Below are 22,496 nucleotides of genomic sequence, written 5' to 3'. Positions count from 1 at the left end.
TCCGACCTGTTTCTGCATCGTAATTTATGTCTCATTCTGCAAACTTCTCTGCAGCTTCTGCTTTGACTAACAACAAAATCCAAATCGTATTTAGATTAGATTATGAGGACACTCAGTCCTCGTTTATTGTCATTTAGAAATGCATACATTAAGAAATGATACAATGTTCCTCCAGAGTGATATCACAAAAAAAAGGACCAAGCCACAGACTAACACTGATAAGACCACATAATTATAACATATAGTTACAGCATTGCAAAACAATACCATAATTTGATAAAGAGCAGACCATGGGCACGGTAAAAAAAAAGGTCTCAAAGTTCCGATCGACTTCCGATAGTCCCCGATAACAGGCGGCAAAAGAGAGAAACTCTCCCTGCCATAAACCTCCAGGCACCGACAACTGTCAATACATTGGAAGCACCTGACCACAGCCGACTCTGAGTCCATCCGAAAACTTCGAGCCTCCGACAAGCCCCTCCGATACAGCCTCCCAAGCACCATCCTCTGCTGAGCGCTTCAACCCTGCCCCGGCCGCCGAGTAACAAGCAAAGCCGAGGACTCGGGGCCTTCCCCTCCGGAGATTCTGGATCACACAGTAGCAGTGGAAACAAAGAAGGCATTTCAGAAGTTTCTCCAGATGTAGAGGCTGAGGAAGAGCTTCACTCCAAGTGAGGTAAGGTTGGGTAAGTTCCTTTAATAAATCTAATTACCTTAGGAGTAGGTAATGGAGGCAGCAGTTAGGGCAGTCGAGTGCTCCGTTTGCAGTATGTGGGAAGTCAGGGCGAGCACAATCATCCCTGCTAACTACATCTGCAAAAGGTGCATCCAGCTGCAACTCCTGACAAACCGAGTTAGGGAACTGGAGCTGGATGAACTTCGGATCATTCGTGAGGCAGAAATAAACAGGAGTTACAGGGAGATAATCACCCCTAAAAGTCATGAGGCAGGTAGCTGGGTGACTGTCAGGAGAGGGAAGGGGAATAGACAGAAAGAGCAGAGCACCCCTGTGGCCCTTCCCATCAATAATAAGTATACTGTTTTGGATACTGTTGATGGGGACGACCTACCAGGGACAAGTTGCAGTGGTCACGTCTCTGGCACCGAGCTGGGACCCTCAGCTCAGAAGGGAAGGAGGGAAAAGAGGAGAGCAGTAGTGATAGGGGATTCGATAGTTAGGGGGCCAGATAAGAGGTTCTGTGGAAGAGATCGAGAATCCCGGATGGTCTGTTGCCTCCCTGAATCCCGGATGGTCTGTTGCCTCCCTGGGGCCAAGGTCTGCGATATCTCGGATCAAGTTCTCGGTGTTCTCAAAAGGGAGGGTGAGCAGCCGGATGTCGTGGTCCATGTAGGGACCAATGACGTGGGTAGGAAGAGTGAGGAGGTCCTGAAAGGTGAGTTCAGGGAGTTAGGCATCAAGTTAAAGGACAGGACCTCCAGGATAGTAATCTCAGAATTGCTACCAGTGCCACTTGCAGGCGGGTTTAGAAATAGTAAGATAGCGCAGATCAACACGTGGCTGAAGACATGGTGCAGGAGGGAGGGCTTCATATTTATAGATAATTGGGCAGTTTTCCAGGGAAGGTGGGACCTGTTCCGGCGGGGCGGTTTACATCTGAACTGGAGGGGGACAAATATTCTTGCAGGTAGGTTTGCTAGAGAGGGTCCGGTGGATTTAAACAAGATACAAGGGGGGAGGGGAACCAAAATGTAGGAACAGATGTAGGGGAGAAGGAATAAAAAGAAAATAGTAAATTTGTTTGCACCTTCAGTGATAAACAGAGAGTAAGAGGTGGAAAATTTCTTAAATGCATTTATCTTAATGCTAGGACCATTGTAAGAAAGGTGGATGAGCTTAAAGCATGGATTGGTACCTGGAAGTATGATGTGGTAGCTATTAGTGAAACATGGTTACAGAAGGAGTGTGATTGTCAACTAAATATCCCAGGATTTTATTGCATCAGGTGTGATAGAATCAGAGGGACAAGAGGGGGAGGTGTTGCATTGCTTGTTAGAGAAAATATTACAGCGGTGCTCTGGCAGGATAGATTAGAGGGCTCATCTAGGGAGGCTATTTGGGTGGATTTCAGGAATGGGAAAGGGGTAGTAACACTTCTGGGGGTGTATTATAGACCACCAAATGGGGAGCAAGAATTGGAGGAGCAAATTTGTAAGGAGATGACAGAAATTTGTAGTAAGCACAAGGTTGTGATTTTGGGAGGTTTTAATTTTCCACACATAGACTGGGAGCGCATACTGTAAAAGGGCTGGATGGTTTGGAGTTTGTAAAATGTGTGCAGGATAGTTTTTTGCAGCAATACACAGAGGTATCAACAAGAGAAGGGGCAGTGTTGCATCTCCTGTTAGGGAATCAGATAGGGCAGGTGACGGAGGTATGTGTTGGAGAGCACTTCGGGTCCAGTGATCACAATACCATTAGTTTCAATATAATCATGGAGAAGGATAGGTCTGGACCCAGGGTTAAGATTTTTGATTAGAGAAAGGCTAACTTTGAGGAGATGCGCAAGGATTTAGAAGGAATGGATTGGGACAATTTGTTTTATGGGAAGAATGTAATAGAGAAATGGAGGTCATTTAAAGGTGAAATTTTGAGGGTACAGAATCTTTATGTTCCTGTTAGGTTGAAAGGAAAGTTAAAAGTTTGAGAGAGCCATGGTTTTCAAGGGATATTGGAAACTTGGTTCGGAAAAAGAGAGATATCTACAATAAATATAGACAGCATGGAGTGAATGAGGTGCTCGAGGAATATAAAGAATGTAAAAAGAATCTTAAGAAAGAAATTCAAAAAGCTAAAAGAAGATATGAGATTCCTTTGGCAAGTAAGGTGAAAATAAATCCCAAGGGTTTCTACAGTTATACTAATAGCAAAAGGATAGTGAGGGATAAAATTGGTCCCTTAGAGGATCAGAGTGGACAGCTATGTGTTGAGCCAAAAGAGAAGGGGGAGACTCTGAACAATTTCTTTTCTTCGGTATTCACTAAGGAGAAGGATATTGAATTGTGTAAGATAAGGGAAACAGCGAGGGAAGTTATGGAAACTATGATGATTAAAGAGGAAGTACTGGAACTTTTAAGGAATATAACCGTATAACCATATAACCATATAACAATTACAGCATGGAAGCAGGCCATCTCGGCCCTTCTAGTCCATGCCGAACTCTTACTCTCACCTAGTCCCACTGACCTGCACTCAGCCCATAACCCTCCAATCCCTTCCTGTCCATATAGCTATCCAATTTAACTTTAAACGACAACATCGAACCTGCCTCAACCACTTCTGCTGGAAGCTCATTCCACACAGCTACCACTCTCTGAGTAAAGAAGTTCCCCCTCATGTTAACCCTAAACTTTTGCCCTTTAACTCTCAACTCATGTCCTCTTGTTCGAATCTCTCCCATTCTCAATGGAAAAAGCCTATCCACATCAACTCTATCAATCCCCCTCATAATTTTAAACGCCTCTATCAAGTCCCCCGCAACCTTCTATGCTCGAAAGAATAAAGTCTTAACTTGTTCAACCTTTCTCTGTAACTTAGGAAATGAAACCCAGGCAACATTCTAGTAAATCTTCTCTGTACTCTCTCTGTTTTGTTGACATCTTTCATATAATTCGGTGACCAGAACTATACACAATACTCCAAATTTGGCCTTACCAATGCCTTATACAATTTCAACATTACATCCCAACTCCTATACTCAACGCTCTGATTTATAAAGGCCAGCATACCAAAAGCTTTCTTCACCACCCTATGCACATGAGATTCCACCTTCAGGGAACTATGCACCATTATTCCTAGATCCCTCTGTTCTACAGCATTCTTCAATGCCCTACCATTTACCATGCATGTCCTGTTTTGATTAGTCCTACCAAAATGTAGCACCTCACATTTTTCAACATTCAATTCCATCTGCCATCTTTCAGCCACTCTTCTAACTGGCCTAAATCTCTCTGCAGGCTTTGAAAACCTACTTCATTATCCACAACTCCATCTATCTTAGTATCATCTGCATACTTACTAATCTAAATTACCACCCCATATCCAGATCATTAATATATATGACAAACAACATTGGACCCAGTACAGATCCCTGAGGCACACCACTACACACCGTCCTCCAATCTGACACACAGTTATCCACCACCACTCTCTGGCGTCTCCCATCCAGCCACTGCTGAATCCATTTTACTACTTCAATATTAATGCCTAACGATTGAACCTTCCTAACTAACCTTCCATGCGGAACCTTGTCAAAGGCCTTATTGAAGTCTATATAGGCAACATCCACTGCTTTACCCTCATCAACTTTCCTAATAACATCTTGAAAAAAATTCAATAACGTTTGTCAAACATGACCTTCCACGCACAAGTCCACGTTGACTGTTCCTAATCAGACCCTGTCTATCCAGATAATTATATATACCATCTCTAAGAATACTTCCCATCAATTTACCCACCACTGATGTCAAACTCACAGGCCGATAATTGCTAGGTATACTCTTAGAACCCTTTTTAAACAATAGAACCACATGAGCAATACGCCAATCCTCCGGCACCATCCCCGTTTCTAATGACATTTGAAATATTTCTGTCAGAGCCCCTGTTATTTCCACACTAACTTCCCTCAAGGTCCTAGGGAATATCTTGTCCGGACCCGGAGACTTATCCACTTTTATATTCCTTAAAAGCACCAGTACTACTTCTTCTTTAATCGTCATACTTTCCATAACTACCCTTCTTGTTTCCTTTACCTTACACAATTCAATATCCTTCTCCTTAGTGAATACCGAAGAAAAGAAATTGTTCAAAATCTCCCCCACCTCTTGGCTTCGCACATAGCTGTCCACTCTGATTCTCTAAGGGACCAATTTTATCCCTCGCTATCCTTTTGCTGTTAATGTAACTGTAGAAAGCCTTTGGATTTATTTTCACCTTACTTGCTAAAGCTGCCTCGTATCTTCTTTTAGCTTTTCTAATTTCTTTCTTAGGATTCTTTTCACATTCTTCATATTCCTCGAGCACCTCATTAACTCCAAGCTGCCTATATTTATTGTAGATCCCTCTCTTTTTCCGAACCAAGTTTCCTATATCCCTTGAAAACCATGGCTCTCTCAAACTTTTAACCTTTCCTTTCAACCTAACAGGAACATAAAGATCTTGTACCCTCAAAACTTCACCTTTAAATGACCTCCATTTCTCTATTACATCCTTCCCATAAAACAAATTGTCCCAATTGTCCCAATCCACTCTTTCTAAATCCTCTCGCATCTCCTCAAGGTTAGCCTTTCTCTAATCAAAAATCTCAACCCTGTGTCCAGTCCTCTCCTTTTCCATAATTATATAGAAACTAATGGTATTGTGATCACTGGACCCGAAGTGCTCCCCAACACGTACCTCCGTCACCTGCCCTATCTCATTCCCTAACAGGAGATCCAACACTGCCCTTTCTCTAGTTGTTATCTCTATGTATTGCTACAAAAAACTACCTTGCACACATTTGACAAACTCCAAACCATCCAGCCCTTTTACAGAATGTGTGTAACGGCGTGCCTCAGGGATCAATGTTGTTTGTCATATATATTAATGATCTGGATGATGGGGTGGTAAATTGGATTAGTACGTATGCAGATGATACTAAAATGGGTGGCATTGTGAATAATGAAGTAGCTCTTTTACCCCTTTAAAAGTGGATAAGTCTCCAGGTCCTGACAGGATATTCCCTAGGACCCTGAGGGAAGTTAGTGTGGAAATAGCAGGGGATATGACAGAAATATTTCAAATGTCATTAGAAACGGGGATGGTGCCGGAGGATTGGCGTATTGCTCATGTTGTTCCATTGTTTAAAAAGGGTTCTAGGAGTATACCTAGCAATTATCGGCCTGTGAGTTTGACGTCAGTGGTGGGTAAATTGATGGAAAGTATTGTTAGGGATGGTATATATAATTATCTGGATAGACAGGGTCTGATTAGGAACAGTCAACATGGATTTGTGCGTGGAAGGTCATGTTTGACAAATCTTATTGAATTTTTTGAAGAGGTTACGAGGAAAGTTGACGAGGGTAAAGTGGTGGATGTTGTCCATATGGACTTCAGTAAGGCCGTTGACAAAGTTCCACATGGAAGGTTAGTTAGGAAGGTTCAATTGTTAGGCATTAATATCGAAGTAGTAAAATGGATTCAGCAGTGGCTGGATGGGAGATGCCAGAGAGTAGTGGTGGATAACTGTTTGTCAGATTGGAGGCCGGTGACTAGTAGTGTGCCTCAGGGATCTGTACTGGGTCCAATGTTGTTTGTCATTTACATTAATGATCTGGATGACGGGGTGGTAAATTGGATGAGTAGGTATGCAGATGATACTAAGATAGGTGGAGTTGTGGATAATGAAGTGATTTTCAAAGCTTGCAGAGAGATTTAGGCCTGTTAGAAGAGTGGGCTGAAAGATGGCAGATGGAGTTGAATGCTGATAAATGTGAGGTGCTACATTTTGGTAGGACTAATCAAAATAGGACATACATGGTAAGTGGTAGGGCATTGAAGAATGCAGTAGAACAGAGGGATCTAGGAATAATGGTGCATAGTTCCCTGAAGGTGGAATCTCATCTGGATAGGGTGGTGAAGAAAGCTTTTGGTATGCTGGCCTTTATAAATCAGAGCATTGAGTATAGGAGTTGGGATGTAATGTTGAAATTGTACAAGGCATTGGTGAGGCCAAATTTGGAGTATTGTGTACAGTTTTGGTCACCGAATTATAGGAAAGATGTCAACAAAATAGAGAGAGTACAGAGAAGATTTACTAGAATGTTACCTGGGTTTCATCACCTAAGTTACAGAGAAAGGTTGAACAAGTTGGGTCTTTATTCTTTGGCACGTAGAAGGTTGAGTGGGGACTTGATACAGGCTTTTAAAATTATGAGGGGGATAGATAGAGTTAACGTGGATAGGCTTTTTCCATTGAGAGTGGGGGAGATTCAGACAAGAGGACATGAGTTGAGAGTTAAAGGGCAAAAGTTTAGGGGTAACATGAGGGGGAACTTCTTTACTCAGAGAATGGTAGCTGTGTGGAATGAGCTTCCAGCAGAAGTGGTTGAGGCAGGTTCGATGTTGTTGTTTAAAGTTAAATTGAATAGATATATGGACAGGAAAGGAATGGAGGGTTATGGGCTGAGTGCAGGTCGGTGGGATTAGGTGAGAGTAAGAGTTCGGCATGGACTAGAAGGGCCGAGATGGCCTGTTTCTGTGCTGTAATTGTTATATGGTTATATGTTTCTCCGTGCTCTCACGTCTGTCTCCATCGAATCAGGATTGTGCACGGCACCCTACTTGACAGATAACAGATATCAATTCACCAGAGTGGCCGCTGCACGTTGCGTCGTGCTGCCATCGTCGTCTCCTCCTCCTGTTATTTTGGTTAATAACAGCATAATGATATACTTATTATTTACTTAATTACAGATTATAGTATCAATTCCAAAGAAGAAGCATACAAATTAGCCAGAGAAAGTGGCTCACCTGAGGACTGGGAGAAATTCAGAGTTCAGCAGAGGAGGACAAAGGGCTTAATTAGGAAGGGGAAAAAAAGATTATGAGAGAAAACTGGCAGGGAACATAAAAACGGACTGGAAAAGCTTTTATAGATATGTAAAAAGGAAAAGACTGGTAAAGACAAATGTAGGTCCCCTACAGACAGAAACAGGTGAATTGATTATGGGGAGCAAGGACATGGCAGACCAATTGAATAATTACTTTGGTTCTGTCTGCACAAAGAGGACATAAATAATCTTCCAGAAATAGTAAGGGACAGAGGGTCCAGTGAGATGGAGGAACTGAGCGAAATACATGTTAGTAGGGAAGTGGCGTTAGGTAAATTGAAGGGATTGAAGGCAGATAAATCCCCAGGGCCAGATGGTCTGCATCCTAGAGTGCTTAAGGAAGTAGCCCAAGAAATAGTGGATGCATTAGTGATAATTTTTCAAAACTCGTTAGATTCTGGACTAGTTCCTGAGGATTGGAGGGTGGCTAATGTAACCCCACTTTTTAAAAAAGGAGGGAGAGAAACTGGGGAATTATAGACCGGTTAGCCTAACGTCGGTGGTGGGGAAACTGCTGGAGTCAGTTATCAAGGATGTGATAACAGCACATTTGGAAAGCGGTGAAATGATCGGACAAAGTCAGCATGGATTTGTGAAAGGAAAATCATGTCTGACGAATCTCATAGAATTTTTTGAGGATGTAACTAGTAGAGTGGATAGGGGAGAACCAGTGGATGCAGTATATTTGGATTTTCAAAAGGCTTTTGACAAGGTCCCACACAGGAGATTAGTGTGCAAACTTAAAGCACACGGTATTGGGGGTAAGGTATTGGTGTGGGTGGAGAATTGGTTAGCAGACAGGAAGCAAAGAGTGGGAATAAACGGGACCTTTTCAGAATGGCAGGCAGTGACTAGTGGGGTACCGCAAGGCTCAGTGCTGGGACCCCAGTTGTTTACAATATATATTAATGACTTGGATGAGGGAATTAAATGCAGCATCTCCAAGTTTGCGGATAACACGAAGCTGGGTGGCAGTGTTTGCAGTGAGGAGGATGCTAAGAGGATGCAGGTTGACTTGGATAGGTTGGGTGAGTGGGCAAATTCATGGCAGATGCAATTTAATGTGGATAAATGTGAAGTTATCCACTTTGGTGGCAAAAATAGGAAAACAGATTATTATCTGAATGGTGGCCGATTAGGAAAAGGGGAGGTGCAACGAGACCTAGGTGTCATTATACACCAGTCATTGAAAGTGGGCATGCAGGTACAGCAGGCGGTGAAAAAGGCGAATGGTATGTTGGCATACATAGCAAGAGGATTCGAGTACAGGAGCAGGGAGGTACTACTGCAGTTGTACAAGGCCTTGGTGAGACCACACCTGGAGTATTGTGTGCGGTTTTGGTCCCCTAATCTGAGGAAAGACATCTTTGCCATAGAGGGAGTACAAAGAAGGTTCACCAGATTGATTCCTGGGATGGCAGGACTTTCATATGAAGAAAGACTGGATGAACTGGGCTTGTACTCATTGGAATTTAGAAGATTGAGGGGGGATCTGATTGAAACGTATAAGATCCTAAAGGGATTGGACAGGCTAGATGCAGGAAGATTGTTCCCGATGTTGGGGAAGTCCAGAACGAGGGGCCACAGTTTGAGGATAGAGGGGAAGCCTTTTAGGACCGAGATTAGGAAAAACTTCTTCACACAGAGAGTGGTGAATCTGTGGAATTCTCTGCCACAGGAAACGGTTGAGGCCAGTTCATTGGCTATATTTAAGAGGGAGTTAGATATGGCCCTTGTGGCTACGGGGGTCAGGGGGTATGGAGGGAAGGCTGGTGCAGGGTTCTGAGTTGGATGATCAGCCATGATCATAATAAATGGCGGTGCAGGCTTGAAGGGCCGAATGGCCTACTCCTGCACCTATTTTCTATGTTTCTATGTTTCTATATGGAGAAGCATGGTAGTGCAAGGCACATGCTTTACAGTACCAGCACCCCAGTTCAATTCCCATCGCTGTCTGTAAGGAGTTTGTTCGTTCTCCCCGTGATTGCTGGGCTTCCTCCCACAGTCCAAAGATGTACCGCTGGGTTGGTTAATTGGTCATTATAAATTGTGCCATGATTAGGCTGAGGTTAAATCAAATATTACTGGGTGGTGCCACCTGTGAGGGCCTATTCTGTGCTGTATCTCAATAAATAAATAAATAAAAAGCTTTAGTAAATATTTTCTGATATAAATACTGAAATTACTGGTAATTTAATGTTACATTTGTGATCACAGATTTGAAGTGATGTAAATATTTGCATTGAAGTCAAGACGTTTATATCTTTAACTGTTCCACTTTGAACTTTTTTCCTACCGCCCCTGAGCTATCTACTACAGTTCATTGAGGCTTGAAATAGCTTACTACAGTGAGTATATAACTTAAGTACTATGCCTGATGCATTATGCAACTCCACTGCCCTCTAGTAACAATAGGATGAATTTCTTTTCTAGAATCTTTCTACATTCAGCATTTGTTCCTACATGTTCAAACCTTTCTCAAAAACCCTTGGGGGAAAAGGAAGTGGTACTCAATGATTGAGTATTAACAATGGGAGTGCTGAAAGAAACATCAATCAATGGAATAATGCTGATTGGTAGAGCAGAGGACTGTAATTGCTGTCATTGTGAAAGGATATACATGCAACAAACTAATACTGCTGTTTGAAGAAGAAACTGTAATTGGAGAAACAGTAAGTGGTTGACAATATCCAAATTCTATTCTCATTCATACCAGATCCATAGTATTCAGTCTCTAGATCACCTCCAATTGTTGATGTGCTGTTTGTGCCTAGACTGGTGGGAAGGAATTGTTTTTCTGTTCACCAGAGTTACACGATCATTCTGTCTCCTTCGTCATCTTAGTGCTGGCCCTTCATTGACCTGACTGCTTCCTTGGTGTTTCTCCACCAGACTGCCTGTTTGTTGGCCTGCCCACTTCCTCCATCAGCCATACTCTATTCATAGCACAGTTGGCCAAGTTTATGCATTGTCTTCATTACACTCTGAGTCTGCCCCTTTGTCAGGCCAGCTGCACCCTCTGAAATGTCAGTTATTACTGATTACCAGTTGGTACTGATAATAGCATGCCAGATCACCAGTAGCCTGTTCTAGTCCAACTACATAGATGCTACAGTTAGGCAAACTCATCATGGCCTCTACTTCCTCGGAAAGATAAAGAAATATGCCACATTTTGTCAACCCTTATCAAATTTTATGGATGTACCATATAAATGCTCTGTGCATGACTGACCATAACCATAAGACATAGTTACAGAATTAGGCCATTATGCCCATTGAGTCTGTTCCACAATTCAATCATGGCTGATCTTTCTTCCCCTCCTCAGCCCCACTCCCCAGCCTTCTCAACCTTTGAGGTAGTGGCCAGCCAAGACCATACAACATGAGCAGAATTAGGCCATCTGGCCCATTGAGTCTGCTCCACCATTCAATCATGGCTGATCCTTTTTCTCCTCCTTCTCAACCCCAGTTCCCGGCCTTCTCCCCCATAACCCATGATGTCATGTCCAATCAAGAAACTATCAATCTCTGCCTTAAACACACCCAACAACCTGGCCTCTACAGCTGCATGTGGCAACAAATTCCACAAATTCACCACCCTTTGGTAAAAGAAATTTCTCCGCACATCTGGTTTGAAAGGGCGCCCCTCTATCCTGAGGCTGTGTCCTCTTGTCCTAGACTTCCCCACCATGGGAAAGATCCTTTCCACATCTACTCTATCTCGGCCTTTCAACATTCGAAAAGTTTCAATCCTTCTGAATTCTGAATACAGACCTAGAGCCATCAAACATTCCTTGTATGATAAACCTTTCATTCCTGGAATCATCCTTGTAAACCTCCTATGGACACTTTCCAATGCCAGCACATCTTTTCCTAGATGAGGAGCCCAAAATTGTTCACAATACTCAAGATGGGGCCTCATCCGTGTTTATAAAGCCTCAGCATCACATCACTGCTCTTGTATTCTAGACCTCTTGAAATGAATGCTAACATGGCATTTGCCTTCCTCACCACTGACTCGACCTGCAAATTAACCTTCAGGGTGTTCTGCACAAGGACTCCTAAGTCCCCCTCCATCACAGATTCCTGGATTTTCTCCCCATTTAGAAGATAGTCTGGACATTTATTTTTGCTATCCATGCATTTTCCAATATTGTTTTTCATTTGCCACTTTCTTGCCCATTTTCCTAATCTGTCTAAGTCCTTTTGCATTCTGTTTCCTCAACACTACCTGCCCCTCCACCAATATTCGTATCATCTGAAAACTTGGCAACAAAGCCACCTATTCCATCATTGAAATCATTTATATACAGCATAAGAAGTTGTTGTCCCAACACCGACCCCTGCGGAACACCAATATTCATTGGCAGCCAACCAGAAAAGGATCCTTTTTATTCTCACTCACTGCCTCCCACCAATCAGCCAATGCTCTAACCATGTTAGTAACTTTCCTGTAATATTATGGGCTCTTAACTTGGTAAGCAGCCTCATGTATGGTATCTTGTCAAAGGCCTTCTGAAAGTCCAAATATACAACATCCACTGCAACCTCTTTATCTATCCTAATTCCACAGGTTCACCAGGCAAGATTATCCCTGAAGGAAACCATGCTGACTTTGTACTATCTTGTTCTGTGTCAACAAGTACTCCATCACCTCATCCTTAACAATTGACTCTAACATCTTCCCAACCACTGAGGTCAGGCTAACTGGTCTATAGTTTCCTTTCTGCTGCCTTCCTCCTTTATATCAAGAACCTATCAATCTCCACATTACATATGCTCAACGACTTGGCCTTCTCAGCTCCCTGTGGTAATAAGTTCCACAAATTCACCACCCTCTGGCTAAAGAAATTTCTTTGCATCCTTGTTTTAAATGGATACATCTCTATCCTGAGGCTGTGCCCTCTTGTCCTAGACTCCCCTACCATGGGAACCATCCTTTCCATATCTACTCAAGGCCTTTCAATATTCAAAAGGTTTCAGTGAGATCCTCACTCACCCTTCTAAATTCTAGTGAGTATAGGCCCACAGCTATCAAATGTTCCTCATGTGATAACCCTTTAATTCCCAGAATCATACTTGGGAACCTCCTCTCCAATGCCTACACATCTTTTCTTAGGTAAGCAGTCCAGAACTGTTTACAATACTCAAGGTGAGGCCTCACCAGTGCCTTATAAAGCCTCAGCATCACATCCCTGCTCTTATATTCTAGACCTCTTGTAATGAATGCTAACATGGCATTTGCCTTCCTCACCACCACTCTACCTGAAGGTTAACCTTTAGGGTGATTTGCAGATGGATTCCCAAGGCCTTTACATCTCAGACTTTTGGATTTTCTTCCCACTTAGGAAATAGTCCGCACATTTATTTCTACCACCAAAGTGCATGACATGCATTTTCCAACATCGCATTTCATTTGCCACTTTCTTGCTCATTCTCCTAATCTGCCGAAGTCCTTCGTTTCCTTCTTGTTTTCTCTACACTACCTATCCCTCCACCAATCTTTGTGTTATCTGCAAACTTGGCAACAAATTCATCTATTCCATCATCTAAATCATTGATGTACAGTATAAAAAGAAGTGGTCCCAATTCCAACCCTTGCAGAACACCACCCTGTCACTGGCAGCCAACCAGAAAAGGATCCTTTTATTGCCACTTGCTGCTTCCTACCAATCAGGCAATGCTCTAACCTTGTCAGTAACTTTCCTGTAATACCAAGGGTTCTTAACTTGGCGAGCAGCCTCATGTGTGGCACCTCATCAAAAGCCTTCTGAAAATCCAAATATACAACATCCACTGCATCTCCTTTATCGATCCTACTTGTAATCTCCTCAAAGAATTCTATTAGGACCGCTAGAAACTGCAGAGAGTTGAGGACACAGCTCAGCACTTCAAGGAAACTAACCTCTCCTCAATGGATTCTGTCTAATTTTTGCTGCCTCAATAAAGCAGCCAACATAATCAGAGACACCTCACACCCAGGATATTCTCTCACTTTCCCTCTCCCATGGAGTTGTAGATACAAGCATGTAATACTAGGCTCCAGCTGTATCATTGCTCCGTTGTTAGAAGAGTTTTGAATAGTACCCTAGTATTCCTGGGTTTGCAAAATAGTTCTTCCAAATAATTAATTCCTGAGTGTAGCTGCTGCAGTTAGCAAAGCAGGTTGGCAGTATATTTTTCATACGATAATTTTTAGGGATGGCTAATAGATGAATGTTGCTTTACACATCAGGCAAAAGTCCTGAAGAAGAGTCCAAATGAAGTGCCTTAGCCTGAAAATTTGACTATAGTATCTATAGGTACTGCCTGACTTGGTGATTTCCTCCATCATTGTGTGTGATTTACTCTGAGTTTTCAGCATATGCTGAGTCTCTTGTGCCTAGGAAAACTCTCTGCTACTTCAGAGCATTACAGCTGCATTATCAGTTGGGATCTCAATCCAATTATGGTGTCTGATATTGCAACATTTTCATTGTGCTGTATTATGTTCACAGCCTGGATTACATGCCTGAATCTTAGAGAAAGGGGTTAAACTCACAAATGACTAATGTATATTTGCCCAAAACTTAACATCAAAGGCATTAGAGGGCTTGTCTACTGAGTCCTTATGGGTGGAGCTGAGAAACAGGAAAGGTATGGCCACATTAGTGGGATTGTATTACAGACCACCCAATAGTCAACGAGACTTGGAAGAGCAAATCTGCAGAGAGATAGCAGGCAACTGCAGGAAACATAAAGTTGTGGTGGTAGGGGATTTTAATTTTCCATACGTTGATTGGGACTCCCATACCGTTAGGGGTCTAGATGGTTTAGAGTTTGTAAAATGTGTTCAGGAAAGTTTTCTAAATCAATATATAGAGGGACCAACTAGAGGGGATGCAATATTGGATCTCCTGTTAGGAAACGAATTAGGACAAGTGACAGAAGTCTGTGTAGGGGAGCACTTTGGTTCCAGTGATCATAACACCATTAGTTTCAATTTGATCATGGACAAGGATAGATCTGGTCCTAGGGCTGAGGTTCTGAACTGGAAGAAGGCCAGATTTGAAGAAATGAGAAAGGATCTAAAAAGTGTGGATTGGGACAGGTTGTTCTCTGGCAAAGATGTGATTGGTAGGTGGGAAGCCTTCAAAGGGGAAATTTTGAGAGCGCAGAGTTTGTATGTTCCTGTCAGGATTAAAGGCAAATTGAATAGGAATAAGGAACCTTGGTTCTCAAGGGATATTGCAACTCTGATAAAGAAGAAGAGGGAGTTGTATGAAATGTATAGGAAACAGGGGGTAAATCAGGTGCTTGAGGAGTATAAGAAGTGCAAGAAAATACTTAAGAAAGAAATCAGGAGGGCTAAAAGAAGACATGAGGTTGCCTTGGCAGTCAAAGTGAAGGATAATCCAAAGAGCTTTTACAAGTATATTAAGAGCAAAAGGATTGTAAGGGATAAAATTGGTCCTCTTGAAGATCAGAGTGGTCGGCTTTGTGCGGAACCAAAGGAAATGGGGGAGATCTTAAATAGGTTTTTTGCGTCTGTATTTACTAAGGAAGCTGGCATGAAATCTATGGAATTGAGGGAATCAAGTAGTGAGACCATGGAAACTGTACAAATTGAAAAGGAGGAGGTGCTTGCTGTCTTGAGGAAAATTAAAATGGATAAATCCCCGGGACCTGACAGAGTGTTCCCTCGGACCTTGAAGGAGACTAGTGTTGAAATTGCGGGGGCCCTGGCAGAAATATTTAAAATGTCGCTGTCTACGGGTGAAGTGCCGGAGGATAGAGAGTGGCTCATGTTGTTCCATTGTTTAAAAAAGGATCGAAAAGTAATCCGGGAAATTATAGGCCGGTGAATTTAACGTCAGTAGTAGGTAAGTTATTGGAGGGAATACTAAGAGACAGAATCTACAAGCATTTGGATAGACAGGGGCTTATTAGGGAGAGTCAACATGGCTTTGTGCGTGGTAGGTCATGTTTGACCAATCTGTTGGAGTTTTTCGAGGAGGTTACCAGGAAAGTGGATGAAGGGAAGGCAGTGGATATTGTCTACATGGACTTCAGTAAGGCCTTTGACAAGGTCCCGCATGGGAGGTTAGTTAGGAAAATTCATTCGCTAGGTATACATGGAGAGGTGGTAAATTGGATTAGACATTGGCTCGATGGAAGAAGCCAGAGAGTGGTGGTAGAGAATTGCTTCTCTGAGTGGAGGCCTGTGACTAGTGGTATGCCACAGGGATCAGTGCTGGGTCCATTGTTATTTGTCATCTAAATCAATGATCTGGATGATAATGTGGTAAATTGGATCAGCAAGTTTGCTGATGATACAAAGATTGGAGGTGTAGTAGACAGTGAGGAAGGTTTTCAGAGCCTGCAGAAGGACTTGGACCAGCTGGAAAAATGGGCTGAAAAATGGCAGATGGAGTTTAATACTGACATGTGTGAGGTATTGCACGTTGGAAAGACAAACCAAGGTAGAACATACAGGGTTAATGGTAAGGCACTGAGGAGTGCAGTGGAACAGAGGGATCTGGGAATACAGATACAAAATTCCCTAAAAGTGTCGTCACAGGTAGATAGGGTCGTAAAGAGAGCTTTTGGTACATTGGCCTTTATTAATCGAAGTATTGAGTATAAGAGCTGGAATGTTATCATGAGATTGTATAAGGCATTGGTGAGGCCGAATCTGGAGTATTGTGTTCAGTTTTGGTCACCAAATTACAGGAAGGATATAAATAAGGTTGAAAGAGTGCAGAGAAGGTTTACAAGGATGTTGCCGGGACTTGAGAAACTCAGTTACAGAGAAAGGTTGAATAGGTTAGGACTTTATTCCCTGGAGCGTAGAAGAATGAGGGGAGATTTGATAGAGGTATATAAAATTATGATGGGTATAGATAGAGTGAATGCAAGCAGGCTTTTTCCACTGAGGCAAAGGGAGAAAAAAACCAGAGGACATGGGTTAAGGGTGAGGGGGGTAAAGTTTAACAGGAATATTAGTGGGGGCTTCTTCACACAGAGAGTGGTGGGAGTATGGAATGAGCTGCCAGACGAGGTGGTAAATGCGGGTTCTTTTTTAACATTTAAGAATAAATTGGACAGATACATGGATGGGAGGTGTATGGAGGGATATGGTCCGTGTGCAGGTCAGTGGGACTAGGCAGAAAATGGTTCGGCACAGCCAAGAAAGGCCAAAGGGCCTGTTTCTGTGCTGTAGTTTCTATGGTTCTATGCATCTATCTATCACTCTCCCATTGTCTGTACTGAGAAAGGAAATATGCCCATGTACAAATATTTCTGATTTTACGTGGTATTATGATTACATATTGGTAAATTTCCCACTTTCCACAATGGAAAATACTGGAAATTATTTTATTATCTTTGATGTCCTGTTTCATAATGGGAGATCAAATCTCCAGGGATTTGCTTTTGTGCTGCATCATTAACGTAACACAATGAGTTTTCCACTTTTATCATTTGTGATGCATTATTACCATTTATATTAAAAATATCAATAATGTGCTCAAGCTTTGAAAACATATCGGCTGGTTCAAGAAAGCAGCTCATCACCACCTTCTCAAGGGCAACTAGGGGTGGGCAATAAATGCTGGCTTAGCTGGTAATGCCCACATCCCATAATTGAATAAATAAAAAAACGAAATGGGTGTGTGTAAATTTTAGGACAATTGCCCACAGCCTATGGTGAGGCTGAAGGTACCTTCAATTTTGTCTCATGAAAAAGGAAACATAAAACGAGAAGAATCTAGGAGTGAAGGGATAATATAGTGGGCATTGTGCATATGGGGTTTGGCCAGGACCAGGAGTCAGGGGTCAATTCTGGGACACAAAGAAGTCACAGGAGATACGGTGGAGGAAAATTGGACTGGAAAGAGTTGGTCAAAATAAGGGATTAAGAATCTTTGAAAATCATTCAACATAAGCCTTGTGAATGGCAAATCTTCAGTGTTTTGTGTTTTCACTTGTTGTTTATTCATAGTTGAGTTGAACAGATCCCTCCAAGTGGATGGATCGGGGAAAATGGAGGGCAGGCGGAAAGTTGCTCAGCCTAAGATCACACATGTTCTTGTTGAAAGAGCAGATTTCCGAAGTTGTATAGCCAACTTTTGCTCTTCGTGTCTCTTTAAAAGTGTAAATTCAGTTACATGCAACATTTAAGTCCAGAATTCTACTGCTCAGAGAAAAAGAGTAATGGAGGCCTATAAATCAGTTTAGTTTATTCTGGAACCAATTAAGCATGTAACTTGGAGGCAAAGGAAGGCTGAGGAAGCTCATTGTGACTACTAAAAATACAAAATGGATGGTTGTTCTGCAGAACACATCAAAATAACATCACTTACCATAACAAGTAAATAACATAGTTTTATAACTAACACAAATAAATCGTGTTATTTACCAAAAGTTCAATGAATGCAAAGAAAACATCTCTTCCTGTTATTCTGAGTCTTGACCAACACTGGGGCTCACTGATTCTTTTGTAAGTAACAACCAGCAGTTTGCTTTGCTCACCTTTGACATGAGACTCTGAGATTTCATGGGGTCCGGAGTCAATGGTGAGGGCGCCCAGGTCTCTCTTTTTGTGGAAAATCGATGGAAATCGATTTCCTGGAGTTCTTTGAAAAATAATGTCTATTAAAGGGGAAATATCTGGCTATGTCACACTTTGACTTTCAGAGGCATTTCAAGTTGCAGAAAATAAAAAGCTCACAATGTAGCAGGTAATAGACTGATATGAACAGAGAGTGATTGGCTAAGACAAAAGGCCAGTAAAAATGTAAATCACAAACACGAGACAGTCTGCAGATACTGGAAATTCAAAGCAGCTCAGTAAAGATGCTGGAGGAACACACAGAAAGTGAGTTAGCATCTATGGAAAAGAGTAAATGGTTGACGTTTCCGGTTGAGTTCCTTCTTCAGGACTGAGAAGGAAGAGAAAGATGCCTGACCTGCTTATTGCTTCCCCATGAGTCCCACTCTACTCTCCTATCAGTCTTTAACCTTTCCCCACCCTCCTGGCTTTACCTATCACCTTCCAGTTCGCCTTTTTTCCCTTCCCCCACCTTCTGATTCAGGCATCTTCCCTTCCTTCTCAATCTCAAAGGGTCTCAGCTCAAAATGTCAAATGATTACTCATTGAGTTGTGTGGGTTGCAATAAAAAACGTAGATAGATTGATGAAGGAACTGACAAATGGAACATTATGTAGAAAAAATGTGAACTAGACCATTATGGCAGGAAAAAAAAGTAGGTATCTAAATGATGAGAAATTGAAGAACTCTTCGTGCAACTTCTTTGATAACGATGCAGCACACGCAGCATTCAATGTGACTATGGCAAAATTTAGGTTTGGGACTGGCATGATATGAATGTTGCATTTAAGTGTCAATTTCAGCCATCTCCGAGACTAGGTCAAATCATCTCCCATTAATGAACATCAATCATATCATCAATAAAAGTCACCAATATCCAAAAAATTCTGATCTGAAAACTAAAAAAAATCTAAACCAGTTAACTTGGCATTCCTGTTCTGGCCACTTGAAAGATGTTCTCAGTCATTGATTCTTGATTTTGATCCCTAATCCTCAAGTTTTTCCATTCTCAAGTAGCTGCACAACACTTTATTTATGGATTTCCAGGAAGTCTTCCAGATGTTAACAAATCTTCTTTCTTCTGTCAATGGACTTTTAATTGCAACTACTCCACCCACAGACCCCACTCCTAACATTCTCAGTCTTCTTCTCCATGGAAAGTGTCTGAAATTTTCCCATCTTCCATGCACCCTTTCAAAAGCATACGTATTTTTACTGAAGGGCTATGTCCAGAGCTTTCCACGATGCTGTTATTCAAAAGAGATTACTATGGCTTCATTTCTCTCCAAAGAAATAAAAGAACATTTATATCTATCTCTTTACTGAGAAAATCTATACAATAAATAACATGCCCACAAATTGAAAACATTTTACATTCAGATTACACTGAAAGTTACAAGAAACTAGTACTATAAACTATTTTTCCTAAATAGTGTGCTAGCAGAATTATACATGATATTTTACGTTGGATGACAACCAGCAATCATTTCAATTTGTACTTTAATTCTGATTTTTAGGTAAAGTCTTAATATTGAAACTTGAATTTGCAAAGTAGCATTTAATCAAGTAAAACCATATTTCTACAATTTTCTACACAAAATTATTAAAATTTAGCACATTTAACTGATTGCTTTATTAGTGCAGGCTTTATAAACCTGCAAAATAGACTTTCTAGCATTTAAGTACAACACTTCAACCAGAAATAACAGGACTGCAGATAATTCTTTGAAAACAGCCACACTGTACATCAATAAATTTTCTTGATTTTGGTAGAGAAATGGAACTGCAGATTTGTCTGCAATAATTTCCTGAGAATCACATAATACAGGTGTAGGTAAGCATTGAAGCACCATGATAAAAAGATATGGAAATGTCAATGACTAATTCAAGAAGGGTGCAGCTGCAATCTTTATGAAACAACAAAATGCTGGTTCTGGAATTAAACATCATGGAAAATTCTTATTTATTCCAAGTCAACTTAACAGATACTTTTAACAGTGATCAGAGATATATTCACTTTGAAACTTCAGAGTACTAAAAGTACAGAAAGCCGAACCAGTCTTTAAAAGGCAACAGCCTATGTAGTGTATCCACTGTTTAATCAGATACTTCAAACTATTGTAGCAATACTGTTCTTTGAACTGCATTTGATGTTTTTTTTTGTTGAATTTTCCTTGAATACTCATCGATTTTACTCCTTTTTAGGTTAAATGCATACACAAGACCAAAATGGGTCTGAATACCTTTCAAAATGATTTTCCCTTTGCTTCTAGTGTCAGCATTACTTATTGAATATGCTCTACTGTAGTGACAGTTCTTAAGTCCTGACATAGAAAAGTGACCGAAGAAGCTATAAACAGAGTTATTGTTCAGAGACAAGTTTATCCTTGGATTCACAAAATTAAGTTCAATTGTCAAGTTGCATCTGAAGACTCGATACATTCAGTAAGGCAGACAGACTGTATTGATAGGTGAGTTTTCCCACAATATTCTTTAGTGATAAAAAACCGATTCTGCATTTTTTTAAAAATTCAGATGTTTCCAACATATGATGCATTTGAATGTAGAGCCTTCGATGATTTGAAACTTTGTGGCTGAGACATTTGAGGAGGCACCAACAAAAATCAGATTCGTCAGAACTTCAGAAGATTGAGCACAAAAGCACTCTGTCAATTTATCTTCAGCTGGGGACAGAAATAAAAAAGAAATTCTCATCAGTTGAATTTATTTTCTTTAACTTTCCTTCCAATTTCTCATCCAATTTCATATTGTATCAATAAATTTCATGCCACTTTGAAGAACCAAATATTTTACAATTGAAGATGTTCAATCATCAGCTCAAACGTGCATTTTCAGCTTATGGTCAATCATAAGCAAGAAGACCCTTTGAAATGATCCTTGGACAAAATAATCAGCATAGTCAGCTGTGTAAGTATTAATTAGATCAGTATAAATTACAAATAAGAACTGTTTTGTATTGATGGGCTGTTGTGTATTGATGGCAGGGCCATTTTGTAAAGACGATGGTTTGCTACTGCATGTGCAGCAGCATGTGACAGATTTGCGAGCCTGGACTCATCACTGAGCTCTCTAACCTACCGAGTAGGGGACCAAAAACATCTGGAATCTCACAATGTCCAACAAAGGTGAATGCTTAATCTCACAATTAGAACATCATGGCTCATGCACTTTATTTGTCTCCCTGCACCGCACTTTCTCTGTAACTGGAATATTATCTTCTGCATTCTTTGTTTTTACCACCTCATTGAACTTACGGATTGGATATGCATGTTTGCAGAAAAACAGTATCAAGCATCAGAGATCCCACCACCCAGGATATGCTCACTTCTCGCTCTTGGCATCAGTAAGAAAGGTACAGGAGCCTCAGGACTCACACCACCCGGTTCAGGAATAGTTATTACCCTCAAAAATCAGGCTCTTGAACCAATGGGGATGATTTCACTCAACTTCCCTTGCCCCATCATTGAAGCATTCCCACAACCAATGGACTCACTTTCAAAGACTCCTCATCTCATGTTCTTGATATTTATTGCTTATTTGTTCATAATAATAATTCTTCTTTTGCACACGGGCTGATGCCCAACTTGGTGCGGTCGTTCATTGATTCTGTTATGGGTATTATCCTATTATGGATTTACTGAGCATAAGACATAGGAGCAGAATTAGGCCATTCAGCCCATTGAGTCTGCCCTGCTATTTCATCATGGCTGATCCTGGATTCCACTCAACCTCATATATCTGCCTTCTTGCCATATCCGTTGATGCCCTGACTGATCAGGAAACTATCAATTTCCGCCTTAAATATTCTCACGGACTTGGCCTCTACCGCAGCCTGTGGCAGAGTATTCCACAGATTCACCAATCTCTGGCTAAAAAAAAACCTCTTACCTCTGTTCTAAAGGGTCGTCCCTCAATTCTGAAGCTAAGCCCTCATAGGAAACATCCTCTCCACATCCACCACACCTAGCCCTTTCAAAATTCGATAGGTTTCAACGAGATCCCCCACATTGTTCTAAATTCCAGTGAGTACAGGCCCAAAGTTGCCAAATGCTCATGTTAACCTGTTCATTTCCAGAATCATCGTTGTGAACCTCCTCTGGACTCTCTCCAGTAACAATACATCCTTTCTGAGATAAGGGGCCCAGAGACAATACTCCAAGTGCGGCCTGACTAGTGTATTATAAAGCCTCTGCATTATCTCCTTGCTTCTATGTTTTATTCCCCTTGAAATAAATGTCAACATTGCATTTGCTTTCTTTACCACAGACTCAATCTA

The 22,496-nt window shown here is 41.4% G+C and overlaps 1 protein-coding gene across 1 annotated transcript in view; it reads right to left on the bottom strand.

The window, feature by feature from the left end:
* Positions 1 to 19,506: 19,506 nt before the first annotated feature.
* LOC134348693 (solute carrier family 35 member F5-like) overlaps positions 19,507 to 22,496 on the bottom strand; it is a 149,398-nt gene continuing 146,408 nt past the window's right edge. The window contains exon 15 of the mRNA XM_063052479.1: positions 19,507 to 20,883. The gene's annotated coding sequence lies outside the window, so the exon portion shown is untranslated. The remainder of the gene's footprint in view (positions 20,884 to 22,496) is intronic.

The sequence above is a fragment of the Mobula hypostoma genome, chromosome 6, assembly GCF_963921235.1.
Source record: "Mobula hypostoma chromosome 6, sMobHyp1.1, whole genome shotgun sequence".
NCBI lineage: Eukaryota > Metazoa > Chordata > Chondrichthyes > Myliobatiformes > Myliobatidae > Mobula > Mobula hypostoma.
This window is presented reverse-complemented; position numbering and strand designations above follow the sequence as displayed.